The 13473-nt window shown below is 39.2% G+C and overlaps 4 pseudogenes; 1 reads left to right on the forward strand and 3 right to left on the reverse strand.

Annotated features, from left to right (window-relative positions):
- Positions 1 to 23: 23 nt before the first annotated feature.
- Positions 24 to 680, reverse strand: LOC149113922 (uncharacterized; annotated as a pseudogene).
- Positions 679 to 2442, forward strand: LOC149113923 (uncharacterized; annotated as a pseudogene).
- An 89-nt stretch (positions 2443 to 2531) lies between these two features.
- On the reverse strand, positions 2532 to 5240 carry LOC149113924 (uncharacterized; annotated as a pseudogene).
- A 1585-nt stretch (positions 5241 to 6825) lies between these two features.
- On the reverse strand, positions 6826 to 7888 carry LOC149113925 (uncharacterized; annotated as a pseudogene).
- Positions 7889 to 13473: the final 5585 nt, after the last annotated feature.

Here is a 13473-nt window from a genome sequence, read left to right on the forward strand (position 1 = left end):
AATAATAATAATATACCTGGTTGTTAAATTTCATCTTGAGAGACTTGATAATCTCTGGTATCTTTCACAAGCTGAGAGTGGGTAGTATCGAAAACTCCTTGGTTCTCGATGTCATCAAGGACAGACAACAGGGAGTCAAAGTTGGAATGGCCAAAATCATCGCAAAGATTGCAGAGTCCAGCAAACATTGAGTTCGATGGAAAGTTCTTTGCTATGTGAGCATAAATATAGCTTTTTTTAACTCCATTTGGGAACTTGAGCTGCTATTGTTGCACCACATTTTTTATGTCGCACTGCCAGTAGCGAACAGCATTTTCCTTTCCATCCACGATAACACTCCTGCAGGATGATGGACGGGGTATGTCATCCTGGTGAAGGAATTCCTCTATTTCATGAATTATCTCTGGACTAACAGCCTGCCTCGTGAAGCGGAGTCCATCTTGAGGGACACCGCCCCTGCCAAATAATATAGCATGAATTCTGGCCACTGTTATAGTGCTCTTTAAGCAACTAAAGTAGGACTGCAGTAGTGATTGACTGAAGTTCCTTGCCACAATTGAAAGAAGGCTCCGTCGTTCATCTCCACGTTTACTGACTCTTCCAAGAGCTTTTGCCACCTCAGCTCTGCTCTCCCTTCCTTGCACCTCTAACCCACTCACTTCCAGTTTACTATCTTTCATGGTGTTTTCAATCAACAATTTCTGGAAAACTTTTTGCTCTCTGACCCTGAATTTGCTTGCTTTTCTCACGGTCTTTGGATTCCTCGTAATCCTTTGCTAGCGACTTCAAAAATTTGTCATCATGTCCAGTTCCAAGAGTCGATGAAAATAGATCTTTGTACTCGCTCTGGAATTTTTTTGATTGGATGATGTTTCTCATTATAGCACGACTTCCAGCCTCTTCTAAAGACGTCTAGTTTTCGACGAGATTCTTCATTTTTTTGAACATTTCTGACCTCGACTCACGTTTTTGACGTTCTTGAAGCAACTCGTAACTAGAGCGAAGATAGCTCTCGCGATTTTGGACCACGCGATTTTGCTAAAACGCTTGACCACTGATTTTGGTATAGGCGGGAAGGCTTTAGAGTGGTTCTCGTCGTATTTGTCGGGACGCAGCCAGCGTGTTGTGTTTGAGGGGGGCTACATCTGATAGCTTCGATTTGCGTTTTGGTGTCCCACAAGGCAGCTGTCTCGCCCCGCTTCTGTTTGTGGTTTACGCCTCCAAGATCTTTGAGATAGTACAAGTCCACCTGCCGAATGCGCACTGCTTCGCTGACGACACGCAACTTTACTTGTCTTTTAATCCTAACAGTCCTACGGATCAAGTGAAGGCATTGGAAGCCATGGAGCGATGCATTAGTGACTTACGTAAATGGATGTACCGGGACAAATTAAAGATCAACGATGATAAGACTGAATTTCTTGTTATCGGATCGAGACAACAGTTGCTGAAAATTAATCACAGTTCAGTCCGTGTTGGCACGATCGATATTAAGCCTGTTAAGGTAGTGCGTAATCTAGGCGCCTGGTTAGACTCGCATTTTTCTATGTCGACCCACATTTCTAAGTCTTGTAGTGCGGCATTTTTCTGGTTACATAATATCAAGAGAATAAGCCACTTTCTGCCTAGGGATAAATTAGAAATGGTGTTGCATGCCTTCGTTACAAGTAGAATTGATTATTGTAATGGACTTCTCTATGGAATACCGGACTGTGAAATAGCTAAATTGCAAAGAGTACAAAACGCTGCAGCTAGGCTGCTTATGTCATGTAAAAAGTATGACCATATTACGCCCATTTTGATAAATTTACACTGGTTACCAGTAAGATATAGAATTAATTTTAAAATTTTATTACTTACTTTCAAAGCCCTCTATGGCATGGCACCTAGTTACATCATTGATTTAATTCATATTAAGACTATTACACGCTATTCGCTGCGCTCTACTGAAGGTGTTTTATTAAAGCATCCTTCGGGGAGACAGATCCCTCAGTGTGGCTGCGCCCACTCTGTGGAACGCTCTTCCTGTTAGCCTCCGTATGATCAAATGTATTTCCACTTTTAAGTCAAATCTTAAAACTTATCTTTTTAAATTAGCTTTTAATATTTCTTAAATATGTATATATAAATAAATGATGTAGCGTTTTTAGTATTTTTAAATTTTATTGTAGATTTTTAATACTTGTATAGTTTTAGGTTATTTATTGTTGTAATGCGCTTTTGATCACCTGGTATGTTAAAAAGCGTACTATAGATCAATAATTATTATTATTAAAAAAATATTCTAACAAAGTAAAGCAGATTCCGTCCTGTAGCGCAGGTGCTTTCTTTGGCAAATACATAGCAAATGTGTGATGGCTTCTCGTCTTGACATTTCTGTTTGCAACTTAGTACTATTACGTCACAGTTGCAGGTCTTCCTATCTCCGATCCTTGTCGATGACGCAGAGTATTGTGGGAGACGTTGTTCGTTTTGGGTGAGATAAATGAATGGCTTTGAAGTTAACGAAGCTGCCTCATCAGCTGTCGTCGTTAGTGTTGCATTCGATTCGACTTCACGTAAGTCGGCAACTCTTGCAGTAACTCTTTTAGCAAAGAAGAGACCGACAGAGAAGATTGATTTTGTCGTGGCACTTCTTCTCCACCTTTTAATTCATTACGCAATCGTACCCAACATACAATTTTATGGCTGATGTCTGCAAAATGTGAATCGAGCCTGGACTTTCCTTCTCCAGCTTCGAAGTTATTGTACTCTTTCAATGTGAAATTGAAAATATTGTTGACCTCCGCCAGGTAGAAAGGGACCACATTGTTGTGATAAGGTGGTCGATTGTCTAAGAGTATAATAAAAAGAGGTTGTAAGCACAGGGTAAAATATTAAGACTGGAATACATTGTTACATAGCTTCGCTACTTTACAATGTTTGCCTACACTCAAAGATCCGACTGCATGTACGAATAATTTTAGTAGCATTTTAAAGCCATTCTTATTATACTGTTTCTATAATTTCAATATCCAAATATTTCCTAGAGGATGACTGGCCACTTAGAAAATCCAAATTTCTTAGGGGTTTCAACTGAACATTTCAAGTATCATAAATACCACAACCATAACAAAACAAATCTTGAAAGATTCTCTATCAAACTTAATAAGAGCCTGAGGGGATGAATATCATCAAACTTGTTACATAAAATATTGAAAGAAAACAAAAATAGTTGGCATGTCTTTCCCATACACGGTAGCTATAAATTAACTTTTTAACAGCAGTGTTCTCAAACATGAACAAGCTTTAAAATAACCTTGTATTACAGACCTGTATCTTTTCTAGCCTCCCAATGTTTTTATTGTATTTCGCACATTAACTTTTATTCACTTATCAGAAAACAAGTAGACTGAAAACCCTGGATAAACACTTTCTAATCACCTAAAACCAATGTCCAGGGCACTCTGGGTGAACCAGGCATCTTGTTTTGTGTCTTCTGACCATAAGTCAATTACTTCAATGTTTCGCTGACCCTCTTCCACCTGATCTCACAACCCTTCCAGTAAAATGAACCACAAAATATTGATCTTAACCAGCAGAAAAATTCACTCCTTTAAATGCTAATGCCATACACTGTAACTCTATCACAGGCTATGTGAACTTTGACAAAGGCAAAACAACCATATACTGTATATTATTGCACGAAGTCCTGACCGGACAACACATGCATCAATACAATAGACCGAAGTTGAACAAGGTACACGCATTGTGAATGTCATGTTCTGTAGAAAAAGTAAGTTCCTGGGCTAAATAATTTTATTTTGGTCTACCAACCCAAATAACTTGTCTCGATTAGGAATATGCAGGGATTACAGACAAAAAATAAAACTTACACTGAATTCAGCTAGGTTGATTACCGGTTTAACCGGAGAATTGATATCAACTACAGCAAATCAGCCCTACTAGCATCTCCAGGACATGCACAGTAACATACATAGTTTACTTACATGAGCAATAACAAAGAATCTATGAAGGGAGATTCCTCTTTTTCCATACAACTCACCCTGGTTAACGTTTCCCTCTTTCTCATTCCAAGCTCAACCTTCATCTTATAGTCAATTATGACTACAATTTTCCCTGGCGAAATGTTGTTGAGGATATACTGATAGTATCCACCTTGATGTTTTGTGCGAATTAAGTGAGCCAAGTACTCATCATGATTTAATAAAACTTGTCTCCACAACTTCACAAGTGAGGCCTTCTTCTCTTGATCACTAACTCTCTCAACTGCTTCAGTGACTTGCTTCCTCACCTCATGAAACTGTTCAATATTTAACGAAAAATGGTCATGTTCAGCCGAAAAATCTCCAATAGCATAGTCAAGGCACAACTCAGCACAAGGGGAATGACTCTCAACCTAAAATCCAAAATAAATAAACCAAAAAACAATAACCCGGTGCACTTAAAATATTCCATTAAGCATTAATGCTGATGAGTGAACCTTACAACTTCCGACATTTCTACCTGTACGCTGAGGCAAGGAGGACTATTAATCAGATGGCCAACTTTTTTTGTTGCTCTCATTTATTCAACATTTTTTTTAACATTATAGATGAACAAACCATGTCATTTTAAACTTCAATCACTATTTATTACAACCTAAAATAATTTCGTTTATTATGTTATTTTAGCGGCACAATACCAGTTGACCTATACAGTGTATTTGCCCATCTCCTTTCCATTTCCCCTTTTTCCTTCTTTTTGTGACAAACTTATCTAAATGTAATGATCTTGACTATACTTTATCCTGTAAACTTTGTAAACTTTCTACGACTCAATCTCTAACGTTTGTCAGTTTGTCAATGAACAAGGAATCACAACTAAAACAGGAATACCTTAGAGTAGATTTTCCTTCTTTAAAAACTAAAAAAGAATCTGCTCAGAAATCCAGTTTTATTGTAGTTGTCAGGGCCCTATGTGACTTCTGAGCTAGTGCCAAATTCTCTCTTTCATCAAAAAGCTATACAAAGCAAATTGAAAGCAAAATTAAGCAATTGAACACCAGCCACTTTTAACAGCATCATTCGAGGAACCGCTCCAATTGTGTGCTATACAACTATCATGGTATACTATCTATAGTAATAATAAAAATATACCTGCTTGGTAAATTTCATCTTGAGAAACTTTTGATAATCTCTGGTATCTTTCACAAGCTGAGAGTGGGTAGTATCCAAAAACTCCTTGGTTCTTGATGTCATCAAGGACAGACAGGAGGGAATCAAAGTTGGAATGGCCAAAATGATCTCAAAGATTGCAGAGTTCAGAAAGCACTGAGTTCGATGGAAAGTTCTTTGCTATGTGAGCATAAATATGACTTCTTTTAACTCCATTTGGAAACTTGAGTTGGTATTGTTGCGCCACATCTTTTCTGTCGCACTGCCAGTAGCCCCCACCCAGTAGCGAACACCAGTTTCCTTTCCATCCACGATAACACTCCTGCAGGATGATGGACGGGATATGTCATCCTGGTGAAGGAATTTCTCTAAATCATAAATTATCTGTGGACTAAGAGCCAGCTGGCCCGTGAAGGGGAGTTCATCTTGAGGGACACCGCCCCTGCCAAATAATATGGAATGAACTCTGGCCGCTCTTGTGGTGCTCTTTGAGCAGCTAAAGTAGGACTGCAGTACTGATTGACTGAAGTTCCATGCCATGCACAATTGAACGAAGCCTCCATCGTTCATCTCCACGTTTACTGACTCTTCCAAGAGCTTTTGCCACCTACGTTCTGCTCTCTTTTCCTTGCACCTCTAACCCACTCAATTCCAGTTTACTATCTTTCAGGCTTCTTCCAATCAACAATTTCTGGGAAACTTTTGCTGTCTGACCCTGAATTTGCTTACTTTTCTCACGGTCTTTGGATTTCTTGCAATTCTTTGCTAGCGACTTCAAAAATTTGTTATGATGTCCAGTTCCAGAAAACGTTGAAAATAGATCTTTGTACTCGCTCTGGAATTTGTTTGATTGGATGATGCCTTTAATTATAGCACGAGTTCCAGCTTCTCCCAAAGACGTGTAGCTTTCGACGAGATTCTTCATTTTGTTAAAAATTTCTGACTACAACTCACGTTTTCGGCGTTCTTCAAGCAACTCGTAACTAGAGTGAAGATAGCTCAGGAAATTCATCAATTTCTCAATTTATCATCTTTTTCTACTTGATAAAGATCTACATGTAAATCAGGGTCGAAATCGTCGCACATTTGTCGATCCTCTTCCCAATTCTAGCATACAAAATAAAACATTTCGGTGACTATTTATATAATTCAGAGGATACACCTGGATACATAACCCTCATGTGGAGGAGAACCTCACAAACAGTATGAAATCAGCGTATCTCACCTCGAGTGTTTCGCATTTTTTTTGAAGCCGAATTGTTTCCCGGCAGAAAGTACAGATCTTCCTTTTCCGTTCTTTGTGTCCAGAAGAACTCCATTTCCCTGTACCACACAACTTTTCCTCCGCATAAGTTGCTATAAACATCTGTTCCACGCCTGGATGTCCGTGACCCCACTCCGCATGTTGCGGGCAACAACAAAGCTTCTTGAAAGGCATTTATCCAACGATAGAAAGTAAAAAAAAAAAAAATGCAGCGAATAGTATACTTAAACTTTGATAAACTCTGATATATAAATTTGATGGATCCAATATTGATCCAATATTGCGTCGCGCTATGTGCAGCACATTGTCGGCTCTTTCTTTTGATTGGCGCATAGAAAAATGGCCAAAGTTGGCCGAGAGACGCAAAATAGGGGCTTGGAAAAGAAACATGCAATTAAACGAGGCTTTTTTTTTTTTTTTTTTTTTTTTTACTTTTTTCTTTTTTTTTTTTTTTGCGTTTTTTCGATGTCACCCAATCAGATGCCTCGATTTAATTGAAATTAAATTTAAATAGTTCGCAACTTTTAATGACTTTTGCCGTTAGCCTTCCTACCTCTTGGCCGGACCAAAATGTTCTAAATAAGGTGCCGTTTTGGCAAGATGTAGGAGCCTTGTTTTGATTGTCCTCGATAATGACAGGCACTCTTGCGGAAAACATCTCGTGCCCCTCTGGATAACCACGATGTTCTCGGTAGTAGACAGCTTATTGGTACATAACCGAGCGTCTGGCCTCGGAATATCAGCTCCACAGAATAGATTACATGCAACTGAGAAATCCACCAACTCTCTTTGTCGTGTTGTGCAGGAAATGGCAAAATGATGAAAAGCTTTAAAGAGACCATCGAACCACATCACTGGAACGACTACTGGTGGCTCGTTGATACCACGTATCAATCGCCTTCTTTCCATTGAAAAGCGCCTTAAGATTATTGTTATAATTTACAACACCCACTACTGGTTTATCATCCAAAAGCCACCGTTTAAAGGCTCTAAACGGTGTCAGTCTTTTTATTTATTGAGAACTGAACGAGTTGAATCTAAGATCTACATCATCATCTAAGAAGATCTAGTAATAGTTGTGACGTATTCTCTCTATTACAACAAAGTAAACCAGATTCCGTCCTGTAGTGCAAGTGTTTTCTTTGGCAAATGCATAGGAAATGAGTGATGCCTTCTCGTCTTGACATTCCTCTTTGCAACTTAGTACTATTAGGTCACAGTTGCAGGTCTTACTATCTCCGATCCTTGTCGATGACGCCAAGTATTGTGGGAGACATTGTTCGTTTTGGGTGAGATAAATGAATGGCTTTGAAGTTAACGAAGCTGCCTCATCAGCTGTCGTCGTTAGTGTTGCATTCAATTCGGCTTCACGTAAGTCGGCAACTCTTGCAGTAACTCTTTTAGCAAAGAAGAGACCGACAAAGAAAATTGATTTTGTCGTGGCACTTGTTCCCACTTTCCAAATCATTACCCAAGCGTACCCAACATACAGTTTTATGGCTGATGTCTGCAAAATGTGAATCGAGCCTGAACTTTCCTTCTCCAGCTTCGAAGTTATTGTACTCTTTCAATGTGAAATTGAAAATATTGTTGACCTCCGCCAGGTAGAAAGGGACCACATTGTTGTGATAAGGTGGTCCATTGTCTAAGAGTATAATAAAAAGACGTTGTAAGCACAGGGTAAAATATTAAGACTGGAATACATTGTTACATAGCTGCGTTAACTTTACAATGTTTGCCTACACTCAAAGATCCGACTGCATGTACGAATAATTGTAGTAGCAATTTAAAGCCATTCTTATTATACTGTTTCTATATAATTTCAATATCCAAATATTTCCTGGAGGATGACTGGCCACTTAGAAAATCCAAATTTCTTAGGGGTTTCAACTGAACATTTAAAGTATCACAAGTACCACAACCATAACAAAACAAATCTTGAAAGATTCTCTATCAAACTTAATAAGAGCCTGAGGGCATGAATATCATCAAACTTGTTACATAAAATAATGCAAGAAAACAAAATAGTTGGCATGTCTTTCCCATACACGGCAGCTATAAATTAACTTTTTAACAGCAGTGTTCTCAAACATGAACAAGCTTTACAATAACCTTGTATTACAGACCTGTATCTTTTCTAGCCTCCCAATTTTTTATTGTATTTTGAACATTAACTTTTATTCACTTATCAGAAAACAAGTAGACTGAAAACCCTGGATAAACACTTTCTAACCACCTAAAACCAATGTCCAGGGCACTCTGGGTGAACCAGGCATCTTGTTTTGTGTCTTCTGACCATAAGTCCATTACTTCAATGTTTCGCTGACCCTCTTCCACCTGATCTCACAACCCTTCTAGTAAAATGAACCACAAAATATTGATCTTAACCAACAGAAAAATTCACTCCTTTAAATGCTAATGCCATACACTGTAACTCTATCACAGACTATGTGAACTTTGACAAAGGCAAAACAACCATATACTGTATATTATTGCACGAAGTCCTGACCGGACAACACATGCATCAATACAATAGACCGAAGTTGAACAAGGTATACGCATTGTAAATGTCATGTTCTGTAGAAAAAGTAAGTTCCTGGTCTAAACGATTTTATTTTGGTCTACCAACCCAAATAACTTGTCACGATTAGGAATATGCAGGGATTACAGACAAAAAGTAAAACTTACACTGAATTCAGCTAGGTTGATTACCGGTTTAACCGGAGAATTGATATCGCCTACAGCAAATCAGCCCTACTAGCATCTCCAGGACATGTACAGTAACATACATAGTTTATTTACCTGAACAATAACAAAGAATCCATGAAGGGAGATTCCTCTTTTTCCATACAACTCACGCTGGTTAACGTTTCCCTTGTTCTCATTCCAAGCTCAACCTTCATCTTATAGTCAATTATGACTACAATGTCTCCTGGCGAAAGGTTGTTGAAGATATACTGACAGTATCCACCTTGATGTTTTGTGCGAATTAAGTGAGCCAAGTACTCATCTTGATAAGATAGAACTTCCCCCCACAACTTCACAAGTGAGGCCTTCTTCTCTTAATCACTAACCCTCTCAACTGCTTCAGTGCCTTGCTTCCTCACCTTATGAAACTGTTCAATATCTAACGAAACATGGTAATGTTCAGCCGAAAAATCTCCAATAGCATAGTCAAGGCACAACTCAGCACAAGGGGAATGACTCTCAACCTAAAATCCACAATAAATAAACCAAAAAATAATAAAAACACGCACTTAAAATATTCAACTAAGCATTAACGCTGAGAGTGAACCTTACAACTTCAGAAATTTCTAGCTGTACCTTGAGGCAAGGAGGACCATTAATCAGATGGCCAACTTTTTTTGTTGCTCTCATTTATTCAACATTTTTTTTAACATTATAGATGAACAAACCATGTCATTTTTAACTTCAATCACTATTTATTACAACCTAAAATAATTTCGTTTATTATGTTATTTTAACGGCACAATACCAGTTGACCTATACAGTGTATTTGCCCATCTCCTTTCCATTTTCCCTTTTTCCTTCTTTTTGTGACAAACTTATCTAAATGTACTGATCTTGACTATACTTTATCCCGTAAACTTTGTAAACTTTCTACGACTCAATCTCTAACGTTTGTTAGTTTGTCAATGAACAAGGCGTCACAACTGAAAAAGGAATAATACCTTAAAGTAGGTTTTTCTTAGAAATGCAGTTTTATTGTAGTTGTCAAGGCCCTATGTGACTTCTGAGCTAGTGCCAAATTCTCTCTTTCATCAAAAAGCTATACAAAGCAAATTGAAAGCAAAATTAAGCAATTGAACACCAGCCACTTTTAACACCATCATTTGAGGAACCGCTCCAATTGTGTGCTATACAACTATCATAGTATACTATCTATAACAATAATAAAAATATACCTGCTTGGTAAATTTCATCTTGAGAAACTTTTGATAATCTCTGGCATCTTTCACAAGCTGAGAGTGGGTAGTATCCAAAACTCCTTGGTTCTTGATGTCATCAAGGACAGACAGGAGGGAATCAAAGTTGGAATGGCCAAAATGATCTCAAAGATTGCAGAGTCCAGAAAGCATTGAGTTCGATCGAAAGTTCTTTGCTATGTGAGCATAAATATAGCTTCTTTTAACTCCATTTGGAAACTTGAGCTGGTATTATTGCACGACATCTTTTATGTCGCACTGCCAGTAGTGGGGGAGGGGGGGGGGGGAAATGGGGACTGGAGCCCGGGAGAATAGGGGGCGGGAGGGGTACGAGGGGCGGGAGAGGAAAGGGCGGGAAGCGGGAGTTCTAAGAGGGCGGGAAGCGGGAGAGTAATGCGAAACGCTAATTTTTTTAATTCAAGAATGCGTTAGAATACTTTCGAAAACAAGAACCCAAAATATATTTGACTTGCATTTAACGTCTTCTCAGTCACTTCTGAGACTTCTGAGGGAACGAGCAAATGAAAATTTGCGCTCGGGCTGAAAAACAGGCTTACTTCCGGTCAAATAGTAAACCCGTTTTCAGTGGTTACGTCATAGGTCATGAAATGTCAAGCGGCATTAGTGCACATGTGTCGCGTAAGCTGTCAAATGGCAAAAAGGTGAGACGAGCAGGCGATCTCAAATCAATGTGTTCCAAGACAATTTTATTAGGTCTCAGTATTTTTCGGTGCGGTAGTGAAAGGTCCGTGCATGGAAGACCTTCTTGGGAGCTTGCTCCTTACGACCGTGAATCAGAACGGACCAACGATTTCACCGCGTGGTGTAGAGATGCCTCAACTGAATGCTGCTTTAATGAGCGCGCTGGAGAGTGTGGAGTGGTTCGTTTTACGTCTCAGATTTTTGTTTTAGACAAGTCGAAATCGATTCTAATTAGAATAGGCAGACAAACAGCTTGGGAAGCAGTCAGGAACGACTTCATCGAAAACAAAGAGAAGATTGCTTCTAAAGATTATGAATTGCACGGTAGGTGCGATGTCCTGTTTTGTTAGCCATCGTTTAATAACTTACCACAACAATCGTTAAGCTTAACATATATTTTGAGTTTTTCCTTGTTTCCTCGCATTCGCTAACACTGTAGATACTGTATCTCACGATAACTCTCTAAAACACAACAGCACCAAATTTCTAAATTCTTAAAGAATTTGCATGTGTGCATTGGCTAGAGGAAATTGCCAGTGAGTCCAGATACGCATATCTGAAATCCGCCTGGGACGTTTGGCTGCAATTCCGTCAAATCCTACTTCCATGATTTAATTGTCTGATCCCAATAAACGCCGGACTGGTTACTGGAAATCCGTATACTTTATCAGAACAAGATACAATTTAGAATTAACTTTTGAGACCGTCGTCACTGAAAACGGATTTCAGAAACAAATCTTAAGAGCCGATGAAAATGGACTGAAATGGTGAAACTCAAAGAAGATAAACAAGTAGATCAAAACTTCATTGAATTGAAACATACGGCAGTGGTAATCTTGTTAAATTATTTAAAAACAAAGGAAATGCTTAAGAATTGCGAAGCTAAATGACTAGAATGTGTTTTGACTCTGCTAATCTACAGGGGACGGGAGCAGTACGGAAAAGGGCGGGAGGCGGGAGATAAAGGTACGTGAAGCGGGGGAACAGGGTACGGGAGGCGGGAGGTTCTGACCCCCCTGTCCCCCACTCAGTGGCGAACACCAGTTTCCTTTCCATCCACGATAACACTCCTTCAGGATGATGGACGGGATAAGTCATCCTGGCGAAGGAATTCCTGTCTTTCATGAATTATCTCTGGACTAACAGCCTGCCATGAAGTGGAGTCCATCTTGAGGGACACCGCCCCTGCCAAATAATATAGAATGAACTCTGGCCGCTGTTGTGGTGCTCCTTGAGCAACTAAAATAGGACTGCAGTACTGATTGACTGAAGTTCCATGCCACAATTGAAAGAAGCCTCCGTCGTTCATCTCCACGTTTTCTGACTCTTGCAAAAGCTTTTGCCACCTCAGCTCTGTTCTCCTTTCCTTGCACCTCTTACCCACTCACTTCCAGTTTACTATCTTTCATGCTTCTTCCAATCAAGAACTTCTGGGAAACTTTTGCTCTCTGACCCTGAATTTGCTTGCCTTTTTCACGGTCTTTGGATTCCTTGTAATCCTTTGCTAGCGACTTCAAAAATTTGTCATCATGTCCAGTTCCAGAAGACGTTGAAAATAGATCTTTGTACTCGCTCTGGAATTTTTTTGATTGGATGATGTCTCTCATTATAGCACGAGTTCCAGCCTCTTCCAAAGACGTGTAGCTTTCGACGAGATTCTTCATTTTGTTAAAAATTTCTGACTTCAACTCACGTTTTCGGTGTTCTTGAAGCAACTCGTAACTAAAGCGAAGACTATAGCTCGTTTCAGGAAATTGGTATGCTACGTCCTGAGAAGGCTTTGTTGCATCAACATCCAATTCATTATCTGTTTGTACTTCATGAAGATATACATGTAGATCAGAGTCGAAATCGTCGCACATTTGTCGATCCTCTTCTCGTGCATCAATTCTAGCCTACAATAGAAAACGTTTCGATGGCTATTTATATAATTCAGAAGATGCACCTGGATACATAGCCCTCAAGTGGAGTAGAACCTCACAAGCATTATCAAATCAGTGTGTCTCACCTCGAGTGTTTTGCATTTTTTTTGAAGCCGAATTGTTTTCCGGCAGAAAGTACAGATCTTCCTTTTCCGTTCTTTGTGTCTAGAAGAACTCCATTTCCCTGTACCACACAACTTTTCCTCCGCGTAAGTTCCGTTCAACATCTGTTTCACGCCTGGATCTCGGTGACTCCACTCCGCATGTTGCGGGCAACAACAAAGCTTCTTGAAAGGCATTTATCCAACGATAGAACGTGAAAATTGCTCCTAACAGGATACTTAAACTTTGATAAACTCTGATGTGTAAATTTGATGGATATAAAATGACTATTTCTGTAAAGAACTCCTCCAACAAAACTGTCACTTTTCACTTTTGAATATTGCGTCGCGCAATGTGCAGCACATTGTCGGTTCTTTCTT

The sequence above is a fragment of the Orbicella faveolata genome, unplaced genomic scaffold (genome assembly GCF_042242905.1).
Source record: "Orbicella faveolata isolate gen_17 unplaced genomic scaffold, um_ofav_v1 contig_14, whole genome shotgun sequence".
NCBI classification, from domain to species: domain Eukaryota; kingdom Metazoa; phylum Cnidaria; class Anthozoa; order Scleractinia; family Merulinidae; genus Orbicella; species Orbicella faveolata.